This window comes from Rhinatrema bivittatum, chromosome 3, assembly GCF_901001135.1.
Source record: "Rhinatrema bivittatum chromosome 3, aRhiBiv1.1, whole genome shotgun sequence".
In the NCBI taxonomy this organism is placed as follows: Eukaryota; Metazoa; Chordata; class Amphibia; order Gymnophiona; family Rhinatrematidae; genus Rhinatrema; species Rhinatrema bivittatum.
In genome coordinates this window covers 46,784,977-46,801,944 of record NC_042617.1, presented here as the reverse complement: position 1 = coordinate 46,801,944, position 16,968 = coordinate 46,784,977, and the positions used below count along the sequence as shown (strand labels likewise).

The window sequence follows — 16,968 nt, the reverse complement described above, 5'->3', positions numbered from 1 at the left end:
CCTTTTCCGTAGGAAAAAAATCACCAGAACCAGGGGTCACGATTTGAAGCTCCAGGGAGGAAGATTCAGAACCAATGTCAGGAAGTATTTCTTCACGGAGAGGGTGGTGGATGCCTGGAATGCCCTTCCTGAGGATGTGGTGAAGACCAGAAATGTGAAGGACTTCAAAGGGGCGTGGGATAAACACTGTGGATCCATAAAGTCAAGAGGCCGCCAATGAAGAGTGGGTGACTCGCCAGAATGAGGGCTACTGCCTGGAGTCAATACCCTTATTAAATAAACATACACATGCTTACTGTGACTCCAACATCGCTCTAAGCTTCAACAGCAAGAGGAAATGTGGAAAAAAGGATTCACACTCACAAAGAGGGGAGTAGTTGGCTTGTTACGGCGGTTACTACCCCAAATCAAATAAGTCTGATACTTCACTTTCAATGCATATACAGCATAGTTCTCTGATTCAACGGCAGGGGAGAAGAAAAACCGATACTTCACACATCCAGCAGAGCTCTCTGCTTCAACGGCAGGGGAGAAAATGAGGGTTCGCACTCACAAAACGGGGAGTAGCTGGCTTGTTACGGCGGTTACTACCCCAAACCAAATGTGCCTGATACTTCACTTTCGATGCACATCCAGCATGGCTCTCTGCTTCAACAGCATGGGAGAAAACTGATACTTCACGCGTATCCAGCATAGCTCCCTGCTTCAACGGCAGGGGAGAAGAAAAACAACCAATAAGGGCTGTATAACATAGGCTGGGTAAAACAAATAAGCATGGGTGTAGCTTGCTTATTGCGGCGGCTACTACCCCTAACTAATCAAGCTAGATATTTCACTTGGATGCAGCTCCATCACTGCTCTCTACATTAAAACTGGGGGTGGAAGGGAAATAGAACCAAGAGCTAAGAGAAACAGATAAGTATGAGAGAAAAAATGTGTGAAGCTTGCTGGGCAGACTGGATGGGCCATTTGGTCTTCTTCTGCCGTCATTTCTATGTTTCTATGAACATCAAGGTAGGAACTAGGGCCAGTGGTGCATTTCAACTCCCTCCTGCACTGATCAGCAGGAGGAAGAGGAGAGCAGAGGTGGGTCAGGAAGTGGTGGGTGGGAGAGGAGCAGGCACAGAAGTTGGCTGGCTTGCCCCCCCCCCTCCCCCAACCAAAAAGGCACTCTGCTGCCCCTGCATCTCTCTGTATGCATTGACCTGTCTTCCGGCTCTCTGATGTTCCATACGATTCAGTAAATATTCAATTAATATAATATTATAATATAATATAATATTCACTCTGCTGCCCCTGCATCTCTCTGTATGCATTGACCTGTCTTCCGGCTCTCTGATGTTCCATACGATTCAGTAAATATTCAGTTTCCTTCCTCCCATTTTTTTCTACCTACTGCTCCCTCCAGCTGCTCTTGCCACCGGATTCTGATTCTGTCTCCAGCATGCTTAAATCCTGTCCCCATCATGGTTGTTACTGCTGCTGCCAGTGGGCTGCTTCAGGCACCCACCACCCCTTCAGTAAAGACCTGTCCTCCTTTCTCCTCCCGTTTCTTCTCGGTCATTCTTCTCCCACACGCCCAAGTCCTTTCTTACTCTAAATATTTTGGGGGGGGAAAGTGTCAACCTAATTTTCTCAGTGCTCCCCTCTATTAACAATGGCTAAGGTCAAATTTCCTCTTTCAGAAGCAGCAAACTTGGTACAAAGCATATCATAAGTAAATATGATGAGACTATACATACACAACTATTTTATTGGCTCTTAAATAAGTTTCCAATCAGATAAAATAAAAGGCGATTAACTGAAATAATTCCTGTTACTTCTGTGTGGAGTTTCCCCACATTACTGATTATTTACTGTCAGTGAATCCTTTTGCAGAATTCAGTGGCGTCCTGCACAAACCTTTGCCTTCAGTTTTCAGGGACAAGACTAGGTCGCTGTCTCAGAGCATCTTGACACCTTTTCCTAATTTGCTTTCTGATTAAGTGCGTTCCACACTGTGCCAGTAGGTCAGATAGCACTTGGGAAAAGAAAGCAGGGGGATTTAGAAAAAAAAAAAACCCCACAACATCCTGGTACCAAATGCACTGGTATATTCCCCAAAATAATTTTAAATTAAAACATTGAGAAAAATGACTTAATGGAGGTTAAGCTGCATTTTTAACCTCTGCTGGAGTTACAGAATGGTATATTAAAACCAATGTGCCTCTAATGCACCTTCTAATGCACACTGCTACTTTAACAAATTGCCTATAAATTTCACTTCAATGAAATGTATTCCTTCAACATCCTACCAATCTTAGATTAACACGAAATTGCCATTTCCCAGATAAAAATCAGAGTGTTTTTTTTTTTAATGTCCTGCGGATTTATTTTATTTTATTTTAGAAATGCATCAACATATTGTGAAATTTGTTCCGATCTCAGTCACTTAACATGCAATGTCTTCTGTTTCCAGATCTTATCAGATGAGGTCATTTAATGCTTCTGGCAAGGAGGAGAAATGAATTTGCAGTCTCTTATATGCAACATAAGGAAGTTGATCCTGCAACCACCTCTGGAGCGGGAGTGAGGTGGGAGGGACGAAGAAAGAGAAGACGTGAAAAAAAAAAAAAGCCGTGCACTGTTAAGTGAGCCCATGCTATAGGATCAATAATCAGACATTAAACACACCTTGTAGCAATGATATAGTCTTGTGCCTCTCAGCGAGTGAAACCGTGGGCTTTGTATAAACAAGAGAAAAGTGTATAGGAACGGCCTTGCTAAGACTACTGTCCTTTATCCAAAAAGCTTATGAAAGTATTCTAAATTTAAGGATGATTAACAGTGAACTCTAAGCAGCAAAGAACGCCAAAGGCGTATTACAAAAGGATGACATGATCTCAGGTTCTAATAAGAACTTCTAATAAGAAGTTAAAAAATATACTGTATTTCTAAAATCCAACATCACTGGTGCACACTGACTGCACCTTCTTCCCTGATGATTGGGCAAGCATTTGCATTGTCCGCTAATGCAGTCACAAACTGTGCCTGCCAATGTCCCCAGGTGGTCACAATCACAAATCTGGTAGCCAAGGATGTTGCTAAGAGTGAGATTATACATATGAGGCACACACTGATTGCACTGCAGGCCATAGTTACCCCAGCTTTTTTAAGTGTATTGCCCTATTCATTTGTCACTTATTGATGAGACATTTAGGGAACCTACCTTATCACAATTGCAAGGCAGACAGGCTGAAGAATTATTTTGTTGTACTTTGTGATAGCCAAGAAAGCCTTCATCAGATTGTCTTCCTCCAGGTGCACTGTCCGGACTGTCCGCAAGAGACCCTGCTGCATTGCAGTCCTATGGCTTACGACCATTCCCATCCAGTCCATAAATGTTGTCCATACAGGCATCTCACTGAAGTCACTTTATTTCCTCTATACAAATGCATTGTCCTGTAATGGGATTACAGATCTGACTGATGGAACCACAAATGTTACACTGACAGGGCTCACATCCACTTTCCCTGAAAAGACTCAAGAACTAGAAGCCAAAGTTTCAGCAATCACACTTGAGCCCTATTGTTTGGGAAATTGTTCATAAAAGAATTTTAAAAAAGAAAGCAAGAAAGAAAAATTGGTGCAAAACTTTAAAGAATCTGCAATATATAAAGAATATTTCGATGGAAGTATGGTGATGTGAAAGGAAAAATGGAGAAGGGGGAGTCTCCATTTTTCTACCAGCGCATAAAGCAAGACTGTTGAATGTTATTTGTTGTTCACAGCTGTAAAGTTGCCTCTGTTGTACATTTTTTTCAAATTAAAAATAAAAATATATTTAAAATGCTGCGTGGCAGGACATATACAAAAGTGACCATATGGCACAAAAGTCAAAACTAGAGATTGATCCCTGTTACCATGGATGCATGTATGTGGCCAAGATTAGCGCATTGTGGTCAATTCTCAAAACCTTATGCGTCTGATATGCACAGGTTATAAAATACTATCATAGAACTTCTTCTTAGTGTTTGGGTAATTGCCAGGTTCTTGTGGCCTGGTTTTGGCCTCTGTTGGAAACAGGATGCTGGGCTTGATGGACCCTTGGTCTGACCCAGCATGGCAATTTCTTATGTTCTTATGTTCTTAACTACAAATGGCCACATAAACACGTATATGCTGTCACACAGAGTTTTTGAAAGTTACCCTCATTGTCTTTCTGCTATAGTCTTATTTTCCCTAAGTGCCCCTTTTACCTGTTGATCATCTAATGGTCCAACTGACTCCCAGAAAGACTTTCTGCTTCACATATATTTGAAAAAATATTTTATTATGAGTATTTTTGTCTATAATAAGCAACTTTTCAAATTTGCTTTTTGCCTGCCTTATCAGTATTTTGTATCTAACTTGCCAGTGCTTATGCTGTTTCTTATTTTCTTCATTTGGATCCTCTTTCTATTTTTTTGAAAGAAGATCTTTTGCGATAATAACTCTTTCACTTCGCCATTTTGTCAAATTCGTGGACCCTTGTTGTGGTGGTCAGGTTGACTCAACCTACAGGGAGGTTGAGTCAACCTCACCACCCTGTAGGTCCTCACTGATAGCTAGCGGACCTATAGAAAGAAGAGGAAGGTCAGGAGCTTCACCTATACTAGCCTCTTTCACTTTAGGTTGAGCCCTCGAGTTCCAGGGTTGGCAGGTCTTGGACAACTCAGAAGAAAGCTAGAGTGTAGGTCTTGGGTCCAAGGCAGGCAGCAGGCAGGAGTAGTCAATGTCCAGGCTGAGTTCAGAGGCAGGCGGAAAACAAGAGTGGTCAGAGTCCAGACTGAGGTCAGAGACATGTGGAAGGCAAGAGAGGTCAGAGTCCAGGCCGAGATCAAGTTCAGAAGACAGCCCAAGGGTAGGCAAGGAAGGTAAGGAGAAGGATGGGCTGGGGCTAGAGGAGATGAAGCAGGCTGGGCTGGAGAGACGAGATGGGCAAGGCTGGAGGCATGAGGCAGGTAAGACTGGAGAGGTGAGGCGGGAAAGGATGGAGAGATGAGGCGGGCAAGGCTGGAGAGGTGAGGCGGGAAAGGATGGAGAGATGAGGCGGGCAAGACTGGAGAGATGAGCAGGAGCAGCAGCTCACAAGAGAGCATAGGCGACCTGTTGCTAAGGCATCAGTTGTTTCACGGTTGGGGTTTAAATACCCAGCCGTGTGACGTCATCTCCTGGTGCCAGCAGAAGAGATTCCCACTGTGGAGCCTTTAAAGGCACGTGCATGCCATGCACATGCGCCTAGGGGAAAGCCAGGAGTTCCTCTCTCCCCGCCGTGGAGAGAGGAACTTCATCGGCGGGTCCCACGGTAAGTGCACTGGCTCACAGGGGCAGCCTGCGAGCAGGCAAATGTAACACTTCAAAGAAATGTCAGAAGTCATCGTTTTTTAATGTGTGTAATATATCTGGGTTTCCAAGATGATATTGTTAAACAATATCCATGCCTAGTGTAACTTCCTAACCTTTGCAGCTGCATCTTTTAATTTTTTTCTATTTTCCTCATTTTATCATAGTCTCCCTTTGAAAGTTAAATGTTAGAGCAGTAGTTTTTCTTTCCAGTTAAGTCAAATTTGATCATGTTATGATCACTATTGCCAAGTGGCCCCACTACTGTTACCTCTTACACTAAGGGGCAGATTTCAGACTCCGCGAATAGGCCTACTTTTGTTTGCGCTCCAGGCGCAAACAAAAGTACGCTGGATTTTATTAGATACACGCGGAGCCGCGCGTATCTGCTAAAAACCTGGATCGGCGCGTGCAAGGCTATCAATTTTGTATAGCCGGTGCGCGCCGAGCCGCGCAGCCTACCCCCGTTCCCTCCAAGGCCGCTCCGAAATCGGAGCGGACTTGGAGGGAATCCTCTAACGCCCTCCCCTCACCTTCCCCTCCCTTCCTCTACCTAACCCACCCGCCCGGCCCTGTCTACACCCCCCCCTTACCTTTCTCCGGGGATTTACGCCTCCCGGAGGGAGAAGTAAATCCCCGCGCGCGAGCGGGCCTCCTGCGCACCGGGCCGCGACCTGGGGGCGGGTATGGAGGGCGCGGCCACGCCCCCGGACCGCCCCGGGCCATAGCCACGCCCCCGTACCCACCCCCAAAATGCTGCCGACACGCCCCCGAAACGCCGCGACGACCGGGCCCGCCCCCGACACCCCCCCGACACGCCCCCCTCGGAGAACCCCGGGACTTACGCGAGTCCCGGGGCTCTGCGCGCGCCAGTAGGCCTATGTAAAATAGGCTCACCGGCGCGCAGGGCCCTGCTCGCCTAAATCCGCCTGGTTTTGGGCGGATTTAGGCGAGCAGGGCTCTGAAAATCCGCCCCTAAATCTTGCATCCAATAAGGATTAAGTCCAAAATATCACTCCCTCTTGTTGGTTTCTGGACCAGCTGTTCCATGAAGCAAACATTCATTTCATTTAAAAACTTTACCTCCCTAGCATATCCTGATGAGACATTTACCCAGGCAGTATTGGGGCAATTGACATATCCCATTATTACTGTGTTGCTAAATTTGTGATTTCACTTAACATTTCATTGTCTATCTGTTCATTCTTGCCAGTCCAACGGTAGTAAACCCTCACTGCTATACTCTTCCCCATCATGCATGGAATTTCTATTCATGTAGCAGATGATTTTCAAAATAATTGACATGCATAAAACTGGGTTTTATGCATGTAAATGCATCTTAAAAATGCTACAATATAAATGAATATATGGCATTGAATTGTCCATGGGTTATACATGTGTAAGTGCACTTTGTGGGCCTGATCTAAAAAATAATTACATAAGAACGTAAGATATGCCGTACTGGGTCAGATGCATAAAACTGGGTTTTACTCGAGTAAATGCACTTTACCCGTGTAAGTGGGCTTTTGAAAATTGCTACAGTATATGCCATTGAATTGTCCATAGGATTTACTCACGTAACTGCACATTACGCACATAAATGGCATTTGAAAATTGCTACATTTACACATGTAAATCCTTTTGAAAATTCACCTGTCTGTTTGTAAATGGTGTTTGAAAATTACTACGATAGTATGTTACATTTACACATGTAACTCCTTTGAAAATTACCTACAAAGATTCCACAGTATATTTGGTCTCCTGCAGGATCTTTATCCTGTTTGACTCTATGTCATCCTTAACATATAAAGCCACTCCACCACCAACACCACCACCGATTTGTTCCACCTTATCATTGCAATATGATTTGTACCCTGGTATCTGAGATGCCAATTATGTCTACTTCTTCATTCTAACTTTCCCAATTATTTTTTAGACTTCTGGCATTTTCATAGAGACATTTCAAGGTATTTTTAATTGAATTTACTCAATCTGCTCTTAAATGCACATGGGCTACTTTTTCTTTTATGGGATAGTTTGAAGGGGATAGGGCTCCAGTAAATGCGAAGCAACAGAAGCCCAGATTCTTTTTAATAGATCTAAGAACTGCTAGGCTGATAAATTATGTTCATGCTAAATACAGTTAATGAAATTATACAATCTGTTAGGCTTAGGAGAAAAATGTGGCTTTAAGTAGGATTTCTGGTTTTAAGGTCCTACACAATAAAATTTGCACAAAACTAATTTTAGCAAGGACTCACAAAAAATCATTTTACAAGTTCATTAAAAAGACACATAATAAGCCGTGCAAAAAGATTTAAAACACATTTTAACTCAGGAAGAGGGGAAGGCATTCCTGTCAGGACATAAGTGACAGCAGCTGCTGCCACTTAGCCAGAAAAATATGATTTATCCAGCTATCTGGCGGTGGGTAGCTGCTGCCAGATAACCAGGTAAGTCAGTACGTATCTGGCTATCTGTGTGGGTGACCGCTGCTTAGCCTATCTCTGCTCTATTGCCTTCGAGACCAACAATACAGATTAATACCGCCATCATTCTTACTTTAACTCAGTTTGCCTACCTTAGTTAATTTAAATATTAATTATTGTTTTTTTTTAATGAATGTATTTTTAATTATTTTTATTTTCTGTTCTAATTTTATTTGCTATAGTCTTAATGTTACGATGTTTTTTTTATTTTAACTATCACTAAATTATGTATGTTTTTGTCTGTAAACCACCTAGCTCGCTACATCGTGTATAAGCGGTATATAAAAGCTTTTAAATAAATAACTATTTATCTGGCTAAGTAGCCGTGAGCTGCACCACAAAGTCAGATACGTACTGACCTATCCGCTCGCACTAAACAGGCTGAGCATACCATCCTTTTTAATAACAGCTTGCTAACCCCTCATTGGAATATGACATTCTTTCCATGTGCAGGTTTGCAAATTTTTGTGTGCTCATGTTAATATCTTCTAAGCCCCTTTTAAGCCCAAATTTTAAAAGCCCAGCATGTGTAAAAACTGGGGACAGGCGCATATGCAAGCGCAGAGCGCATTTTAAAAACAGCCCAACCACATGAGTATCCTCTGGTACGGGCGGAAGTGTCGGGCTCTTTGAAAGGGGTGGGCTGCGGAGGGGGTGGGGTCTGGGTGGGGGGTGGAGACCGACCGGGACAGCATCCATTAGGCCCTGTCCCGGGGAAGCGCGCACCGGCAGCCAGCCAGCGTGCGGAACTTACTTCCTCCATTCAAAATTTACAAAAAGGTAGGAAAGGGGGTTTTAGGGGTTGGGGAGGAGAGGAGAGGAGAGGGGAAAAGGAAGGCAAAGTGAGAAAGGGGATAGGAAAGTTCTCTCCCAGTCTGTTCCTTAATTGGCTGTATTTTTTAGAAATCCCCCCCCCCCTTTGCACGCAAGATATCACCCACCCGAACATGCTCGTGCCGATATAAAAATCAGGCGCACATGTGCACTCAGGAATCGTATTTAATAACATGCACGGGCTGACACGCGCGTGTTATAAAATCACCTCGTCCATGTGCGCGCAGCAGGAACCACATGCACATGTATGCGCACATGTGGGTTTTCAAATTTTCCCCTTCATGTGCACAGTAAGGATTTCCTACATAGCTCACTATTTTTAGCATGCACAAGATGGCCATAATGAGCACACAAACGTTTATTACATAGGCACCTTAATGTAGATAATCATCTTTTTGCCAAACAATATCAAGTTTTATTTCTTTCCTGCAAGATATGATGCTAATGATGAATAGTTTGTAACTGTAGAATTGGCTACTGCATGAATTAGTTGGATGTTCTTGCAGTCCTGCTGAATCTCTGTTATCTACAGAGACTAGTACAGGCCATCCCTGCGCCTATTGCTTTTAAACAATGCTTTTTCCTTTAAAAGATTGCCGTTTGAGAGTATACTGCCAGGAAAAAGTCTGAGCACTATGAGGAATGCTAGATGAAACTCAGGTTTTAACCTGAAGTAAATCCTCATACAAGTGTAAATTAAAGTAACCCAGCATAATACAAACACTATCAATTGTAAAAATCCAGTGAAAAATATATTCTAAGTCCTAATAAAACATTTGTGACCTAAATAAATACATGAACATACCACAAATGCATTTGGAAAGGTAGATGGGGAGAGGGCAGCTATTAAAGTAGCCTGAAATATATTATGTAGCTGGATAAAAATTCAGGAACTCTTCAAGAAAAGGCAAGTTCCTTCAGCAGTGATGAATGACTCACCTAAGGCATAGTATTTAATTTCAATAAGGAAAATAAAAAAAAAAGAACCCCTTTGCTGCAAATTTTAAAAATAACTGTATTGTTAACAAGAATTATGACTCATTTTGAACTATTAAAATGGGTCTACGTGGATTCATATCACATTAGGTTTAAAAATATGAGCACTGCTTATTTGAATATGCCATACATATTCCTGACAGGTCATCTATTCCCAGCGATACGGCGGGAGGCCTACAGGGCACCGCATTCAGCGCGAACAAGTGTAGGGAACTTAACATGTTTACCATTAGATGCACATTCCTTTGCCAATCCTTATTGTAGATGGATGGTGTACTTTAATAAAATTATTGGTGCTAATTTATTTTACCCGTGATAGAATCATTAGGAAGGTTTTACCGTGGAGCTTGCTCTAGCCGGTCCATGTACCATACCACAAGCCTTGTGTGGGCTGCAGCAATCTCCGTTTTCAACTTAAATGATAAAAGCCGTAGTGAAGGGATTGCTTGGTTTTATTTCTTCCTCTGGTCCTGTGATTAAAATCTAAAGTGCCGGCAGTCTTGTTTGAAAATCTCCTCTTCCTTTGCAAAAGCTGCTATTTCGCTTTATAACTGCCCATGAATTTATTTTAACGACTGCAGGTGCGTAATTTACAGCAGCGTATTTACCATTGCTTATTTCAGTCCGAAAGGAACATCGGGAGACCAATAAAATTTATGTTATAAAAACTAAAAGAGGAGTATGTTTTTCATCACTTTCTAGGGCTTTTAATTTAATAAAGACAACCAAAAAAAAAAAAAAAAGCCCTTAAATATATTTCAACTCTTTAACTGGAATTTAACAAAAACAGTTTGTGCACAACATACAATCTGAACTGAAATATAAAAATTTTGAATGTTTGGTTGGGTTTGTAGGACAGATTTTATACCGATTTACATATCTTATGGCGTAGTTCCCAGTAAAATGTCCGACCCTCCCCCTCCAGAAAGGTAACGTAAACCTACTTTTCACGAGTCCATTCTTAAAATGTATTTTAACGCAGTTGTCACCAACCTTAAAAAGTGCATTTCTGCCTTACACCGATACACAGAGCGCAGGCTGCGGCGCTGCCATTTTTCTTATGAGACATGTGCGTTGTGTAGCTTTTGCCGAACATGTTATCATAGTAAACTCATATGAACATCATAAATAATAGCTGTTTTTATAGAACATGTTAGCATGCCTGCACACTGGAAAGCACAGTTTGGTGTTCTTAGCAGGCGTGGGTGGGGGGGATCCGTTTTCACAAAACGCTACTTCCCCAGCACCTTGAATAAAGCGGTTTTGTTTTCCTGTTAGCCCTGGGTATATGGACTGATACATGCACAATTACAACCCCGCACACACTTTATCAGGCGCGCTCCGTGCATAATATTCTCATACATCAACATTTCAAAGTATATTATGTATACGGCGTAGTCTGGGCACTTGATAAATTTTGTCCTTATGTGACTGTGGCTCCCCTCAAATATGTTGGAAGTAATAAATTGCTATAATCAAATGTAATTTCTGAAAAATACCTGTGGGAGCGACAAACAAAAAAGGCCGTCTTGTAAAAAAAAAACCCATGATAAATAACACAGGAGGCAGTAGTTTATTATAATCAGCTTGACATTGAATTACAAAATTAAAATTATGTGGCCCTTGATAACTAACCCTGGCAGTGTCCATGATCTGTGGAATTATGTTGACTTATTTTGCATTTCATAGGTACAGTTCAAAGAAATATAATAAGAAAAAACTGGGAAGATTTATCACAAACTCGCCTGTAGCACAGTACATTCTGAAAAAAAAATCCATTTATTTTGGCCTAATAAGAAAACTAGCTTGGAAATGATTTGCTTAGAACTCATTAAGCATAAAACATTTTGGGAAAAAAAGTGCTAATTTACCAAAGAAACATCTATGCAGGAAGCAAATTGCACTATTTCTTTGACATTGGCACAGAACTGCTCAAGCCAAAAGAAATCCACACTGTGTAAGTGGAACTAAGAGCTTGGCTTAACTAAGCTTCAAAACTATGGTCTGGCTAAATTAATACTTCAATAATTTTTTTGGACAACTAATTGCTCTTAATAACTGATTTTTTTTTTTTTTATCCTGCCTTATGTAAAGAAAACAGTCTGCCCTTTACAATTTGGAAACTGACCTCGTTCCTCCTCAAGTGGTGTAGAAACACGAATACAAATGAGTGCCTTACATACCAATAATGTGTGCTTTGCACTTGCCCAGGCCTGAATTTTGGTGACAGGTAATATCTCCATTAGCTGTCCCAGAGGTATTGCAGTTACAGGGATGGCAGCCATCAGGCTCTTACTGCCGCAGACTGTAGAATCCATCCTGGCACCGACTGCCACTGTCTGCCGGTCACACGTCTCTTGCAATTACATTGGCCTCCAGTGCAGGGAAGAAGCAAACTTAACTGGAGAAGAATGAACCTTTCCATTTGTAGGCATGCTTGCTGTCTTATGAGAAAGAAGGATTGAGAAGACATGGCAAACTTTAAATTAAAAAAATATATATATATGAACGGGAAGCTCTAACAACATCGTACAATTGGCATCTGAAGTGCACTTCAGGCAAGTCAAAGTGCTTAAGTGCCTGGAGCTGATAGACTAGTACCGTGCAAGCTAGATAACTGACCTGTGAATTCTTTAGTCCCCAGTTAAAATTCCATTTGTACCACTTTTTGTGTATATTTCCCATGCACGTCACTCTTCAAAGTGGGTTACATAAACACATTCATAGACAACGCAACCACAACCAACACTAATCATTTAAACCTGCTATGATGAGCGCATGTTATAAAATAGCCTGGCCACGCACACATGTGCACCAAATTTTAAGTGGGTGCATGCCCGTGCGTGCAAATGCCGCTTCTACCAAGAAAATTGAGGAATTTTAAAAGGGGCGCCCCTCCCCCCTACGCTATTCCCATTTTTACCAGTTCATTTCCAGTTCACCCCGTTAAGAGATAGGTCATCCAAACCCACCTAGTCTAATAGCCTTCACTCCCCCAGTTATCCCCGACCCTTAAAACCCTGCAGATCTTCCTATTTTTCTTAATTTTTTAGCTTACACATCATCCATAGCAGAAGTAAAGTTACGTGGCAGGGGTCCTTGGTAAGTGCCGGATCACATCCGTATTTACGCGCCCATCTCAGCTTCACACCCTGAAATGCCCTTGCTCACCCAGACTACACCCACATCCCACCCCTTTTTGAAAACTTTCCAGATGTGCGCGCTACAGGAGATACACGCATATCCAGGCAGCTTTTAAAAATCCTCTCAGTGCATGCAAGCCCAGCATACTCGCTTTACCCCTTAATGCACATGCTGGGCTATCTAAATTCACCATTTAGTATGCAAGCCGGAAAACATTTAACATGCATGGTAAAGCATCACTTAACATGCTTTGCAATAGGTTTTACTGATTGCATGTTAAATTGTCGCTTCACTAGTACAACCATGGCAGCAGTATGCATCATAACTGAAGAAGCAATGCCATGCACACTAGTTGCCTGTTGAAATCCACCATTTATCTGCCGAAAATGAAAGAGCCAGTTAGCATGCCCTGGCGTCAGCCTCAAACCTTCCTCTTCACCCTAGAAATTTACAAGTCCTACCACATCCAATGTTGGCCAAATGAAGATCAGGACAGGAGCAAGCAGCCAATGATTTAAATAATGGTGTTATCCACTTGGCAAGGTAGCACAACTGGTCAGCTAGTGTCTTTTTCTTTTATTAAATCACGGGCACTGATGCCAACATAGTAGTAGCATTGTACAGTATAATAAAGATTGCAATCATATGCTCATGCTTCTTGCTTGACCGAGAGTCAAGATTTGAAGCCCCATCTAGCACCAACACTACAGCAGTTTAACCTCACCCTTCCTCCAATTGGTTTTTTCAGACCAAATATTGGGAGTATCAGGAGTCTGTTTATTTTTTCCAGTTTCACATTGTGTATGAAGTGTTGGATTCTTACACATTGTTAATGGTTCCAATGTATGTTGCTAGGGTGAGCTAGGGAGAGCATGATCAATAAGGTATATTTGTTGGTTGCTTGGACTTTGGATAGACCATGAACTAATAAGCATGTTCTCAGTTCTTATGTTTTGTAGACTGATCTGGACTTGGTGAACGTCCTGTTTCTGGTTCATGATTTGGAGTGGGGCAGCTTCTTATCCCATTTTCAGGAGGATCAATATGTTAACTCAGGGTTGCCCCAATGGTTCCTAAATGGTCAAAGAGAGTCATCCCTTGATTATTTTCCTTTACACATCTGTTGTTGCCCACCAGAGTAGATGGTAACATGTCTCAAAATATGCTTCTTTATTTTACTTGCTGATAGTCTTTGTGTGTGCTACTTAGTCCATCTTTTCCATAGTGCATGCCTACAGCTTGTGTCTCTGTTCATTGTGTGTGTGTGTGTATGAGCGCACATACATGTGGCATTATTTCATTTGTGTGCTTTGGGGGTGGTCCCCTCTTGCATACAAAGGAAAGGCATGTGCTTTCTCTTTGTTCACTGGTCGTTGTTTGACATGTGGTTGCAAGTTGTTCTTGCTTTGTTGCTTTGCATTTTATTTTTCTCCTGTGTATTTTATGTTTCCAGTGTTGTGTAGTCATGTGTAACTATTTCTCCCTTGTATATCACTCTCTTCTTTTTCTCCCAGTTTACTACACAGACCAGGAAGCAGCATTTCCAAACAGTATCAGTCCTCTAGTCTAGGCATGCCGTGAAAGCTTGCGTGCACATGCCAGGGTTTACCCTAAAAGGGAAGATATGCTTCTTTTTGCTGGTATATATATACTGATTCCTTTCTTACTTAGGGCCATATTTTCTAACGGGCCGCTACAGTAAAAATCACGGGAGAGCGGGTGAACGCCCGCTCTCCCGGCGCGCGCACAGGCCATTCTCCTGTGCACGCAATTCAGTAAATTAATTTATTTACATTAGGGCCCGCGGTAAAAAGAGGCGCTAGGGAAGCTACCGCGTCCCTAGCGCCTCATTTTGGACAGGAGCGGTGGCTGTCAGCGGGTTTGACAGCCGACGCTCAATTTTGCCGGCATTGGTTCTCAAACACACTGACAGCCATGGGTTCGGAAACTGGACGCCGGCAAAATTGAGCATCCGGTTTTCAACCCGCGAGCCGCGGGGCCATTTTAATTTTTTTTTTTTACATTTTTAAATGTTTTTAACTTTTGGGACCTCCGACTTAATATCGCCATGATATTAAGTCAAAGGGTGCACAGAAAAGCAGTTTTTACTACTTTTCTGTGCACTTCCCTGCCGCCGGCAGAAATTAACGCCTACCTTTGGGTAGGCGCTAATTTCTTAAAGTAAAATGTGTGGCTTGGCTGTACATTTTACTTACTGTATCGCACGGGAATGACTAATAGGGCCATGCATTTGCATGTTGCGGGTGCTATTAGTCTCGGGGGGTTGGATGCACATTTTCGATGCGCTATTACCCCTTACTGAATAAGGGATAAAGCTAGCGCATCGAAAACGCGCGTCCAAATGTGGGTTAACAGTGCGCTCCACCGGAGCGCACTGTACTGTATCGGCCTGAAAGGCTATCGCACGCGTGTGCTACCAGCACACGCGTGCGATAGCTGGAAAGCTTAGAGCAGGCATGCGTTAGCTACATCGGGGCGGAGTCGGCCCCGGAAGAGGAGGAGTCGGGGCGTCACCGGGGCCGACTCCGTGAAGACGGTGCCGACAGCTAAAAGGTAAGGAGCCTTTTCGCTGCCTATTTCGTGCTGAATAACTACACCTTTTATGGTGTAGTTATTCGGTGCGACGCCGACAGCGCAGGACCGTCCCCTCCCCCGCCCCCTGTCAGCGCCGGGATTCACTAAGCCTTGCGGCATTAGAGAATCCAGGCCTTTGTGCTTACTGATTTCTGTGTTTTCTGCATTTCCTTCTAACTGGCAATTTTTCTATCTTAGCCTGACCATAACATGCTGCTTCTCCACCTCCTGTAGCAGATGGAGAAAGCTGTGGCTGTCCTATCAGAGGAGGAGGCCCCTAACCCTCAAGAGAGTGGCTCCAATAACCTGGCATACTCCCTACCCCTAGAAGGGGAAAGAAAGAATAGCAAACGTGTTCCAGTAGTGTGTTCGTATGATTGATTTGTATGAGTGCAGGCATATGGATGTATGTGTACAGTGTAGGTACAGGTAGTGTATGTATGTGAGGAAGCTTGTGAGCAGGTCTTCTGCATGGTGGGAGGATAGCCAGTAAGTGCAGCACCTGTGGCTCTTGAATGTGGTGACAGGCTTGCTTAGTCATCAGGGTCTGCCAACCCACTTTTTAATAGATGAGTGCCGTGACCTCCTGGGGGGAAAAGGTCTCTTAAATAAATGATGTGAAATGGTGTAGGAACAAGAGCTTCTTAGATCTCATTACTGACTCTTTTTCATATTCCATTCTAATGGAATATGACAGCTTGCAAGCAAACAAAGTGGCATGACCTGACCCCCCCCCCCTTCCCTCCCTGATTTTTAATGTTTGAAAATACATATTAAATTCACAGTCTTCCTCCCAATGAAGATAATGGGAACTCTGTGGCAAAAAAAAAGGAGGTCCAAAACGTTATTCTTGCTGTGGAAAGGAGTAACTATATCCAGGGTAGAGACCTCTGGGCAGAGCCATTTCAAAGGGTGGACAAGAAGAGTAATTGCCCTGGGCAGCAAGCCAGGGAGGGCATCATATCAGTCTTGTGGGTTTGCAAGCATGTGAGCCCAAAAGGAAGGAGGGGAAGACACCGAAAACAACCTCTGCCCAGGGTGCCATTTTGGCTCACTACTGGCCTGCCTCTGGGAGCCACTTGTACTTGTATGGATGACAGACCTCTGATGGGCCCGGTCGGGGCAGATCACAGATGGCATTAAAGGCCTGGCTCTTCCGCCAGGCCATTAATACCAAATGCATAGCTCCCTCCATCCTGGAAAGCAACAGAAACCTGCTCCACTACATGCACAAGAATTAAACTGACCGCTGGAAGCCAGGCGTGGCACCATAATGACTTCCTTGAAAGTGCTGCTACAACCTATTGTTTTGCAGAGATATTGTGTTTGTTTCATGTTTATTAAGCACTGTCCACCTTCTTCAGACTTGAAGTTTTGTGCTGCCACTGGTCACTGATTGTTAGGCTGCAATTCGAATATGTTCTACCCTGACTTGGATGAATTCATTTATTTATTCATTACAATTCTATTCCTGCTTTCGGAAATCCATAGCAGATTGCAAAAAAGTGGGTAACTATTCAAAAAGATAGGTAATAAATCCAATTAA

At 43.0% G+C, this 16,968-nt stretch overlaps 1 pseudogene; it reads right to left on the bottom strand.

Moving 5' to 3' along the window:
* Positions 1-16,968, bottom strand: part of LOC115088508 — a 293,685-nt pseudogene that overhangs the window by 95,644 nt on the left and 181,073 nt on the right.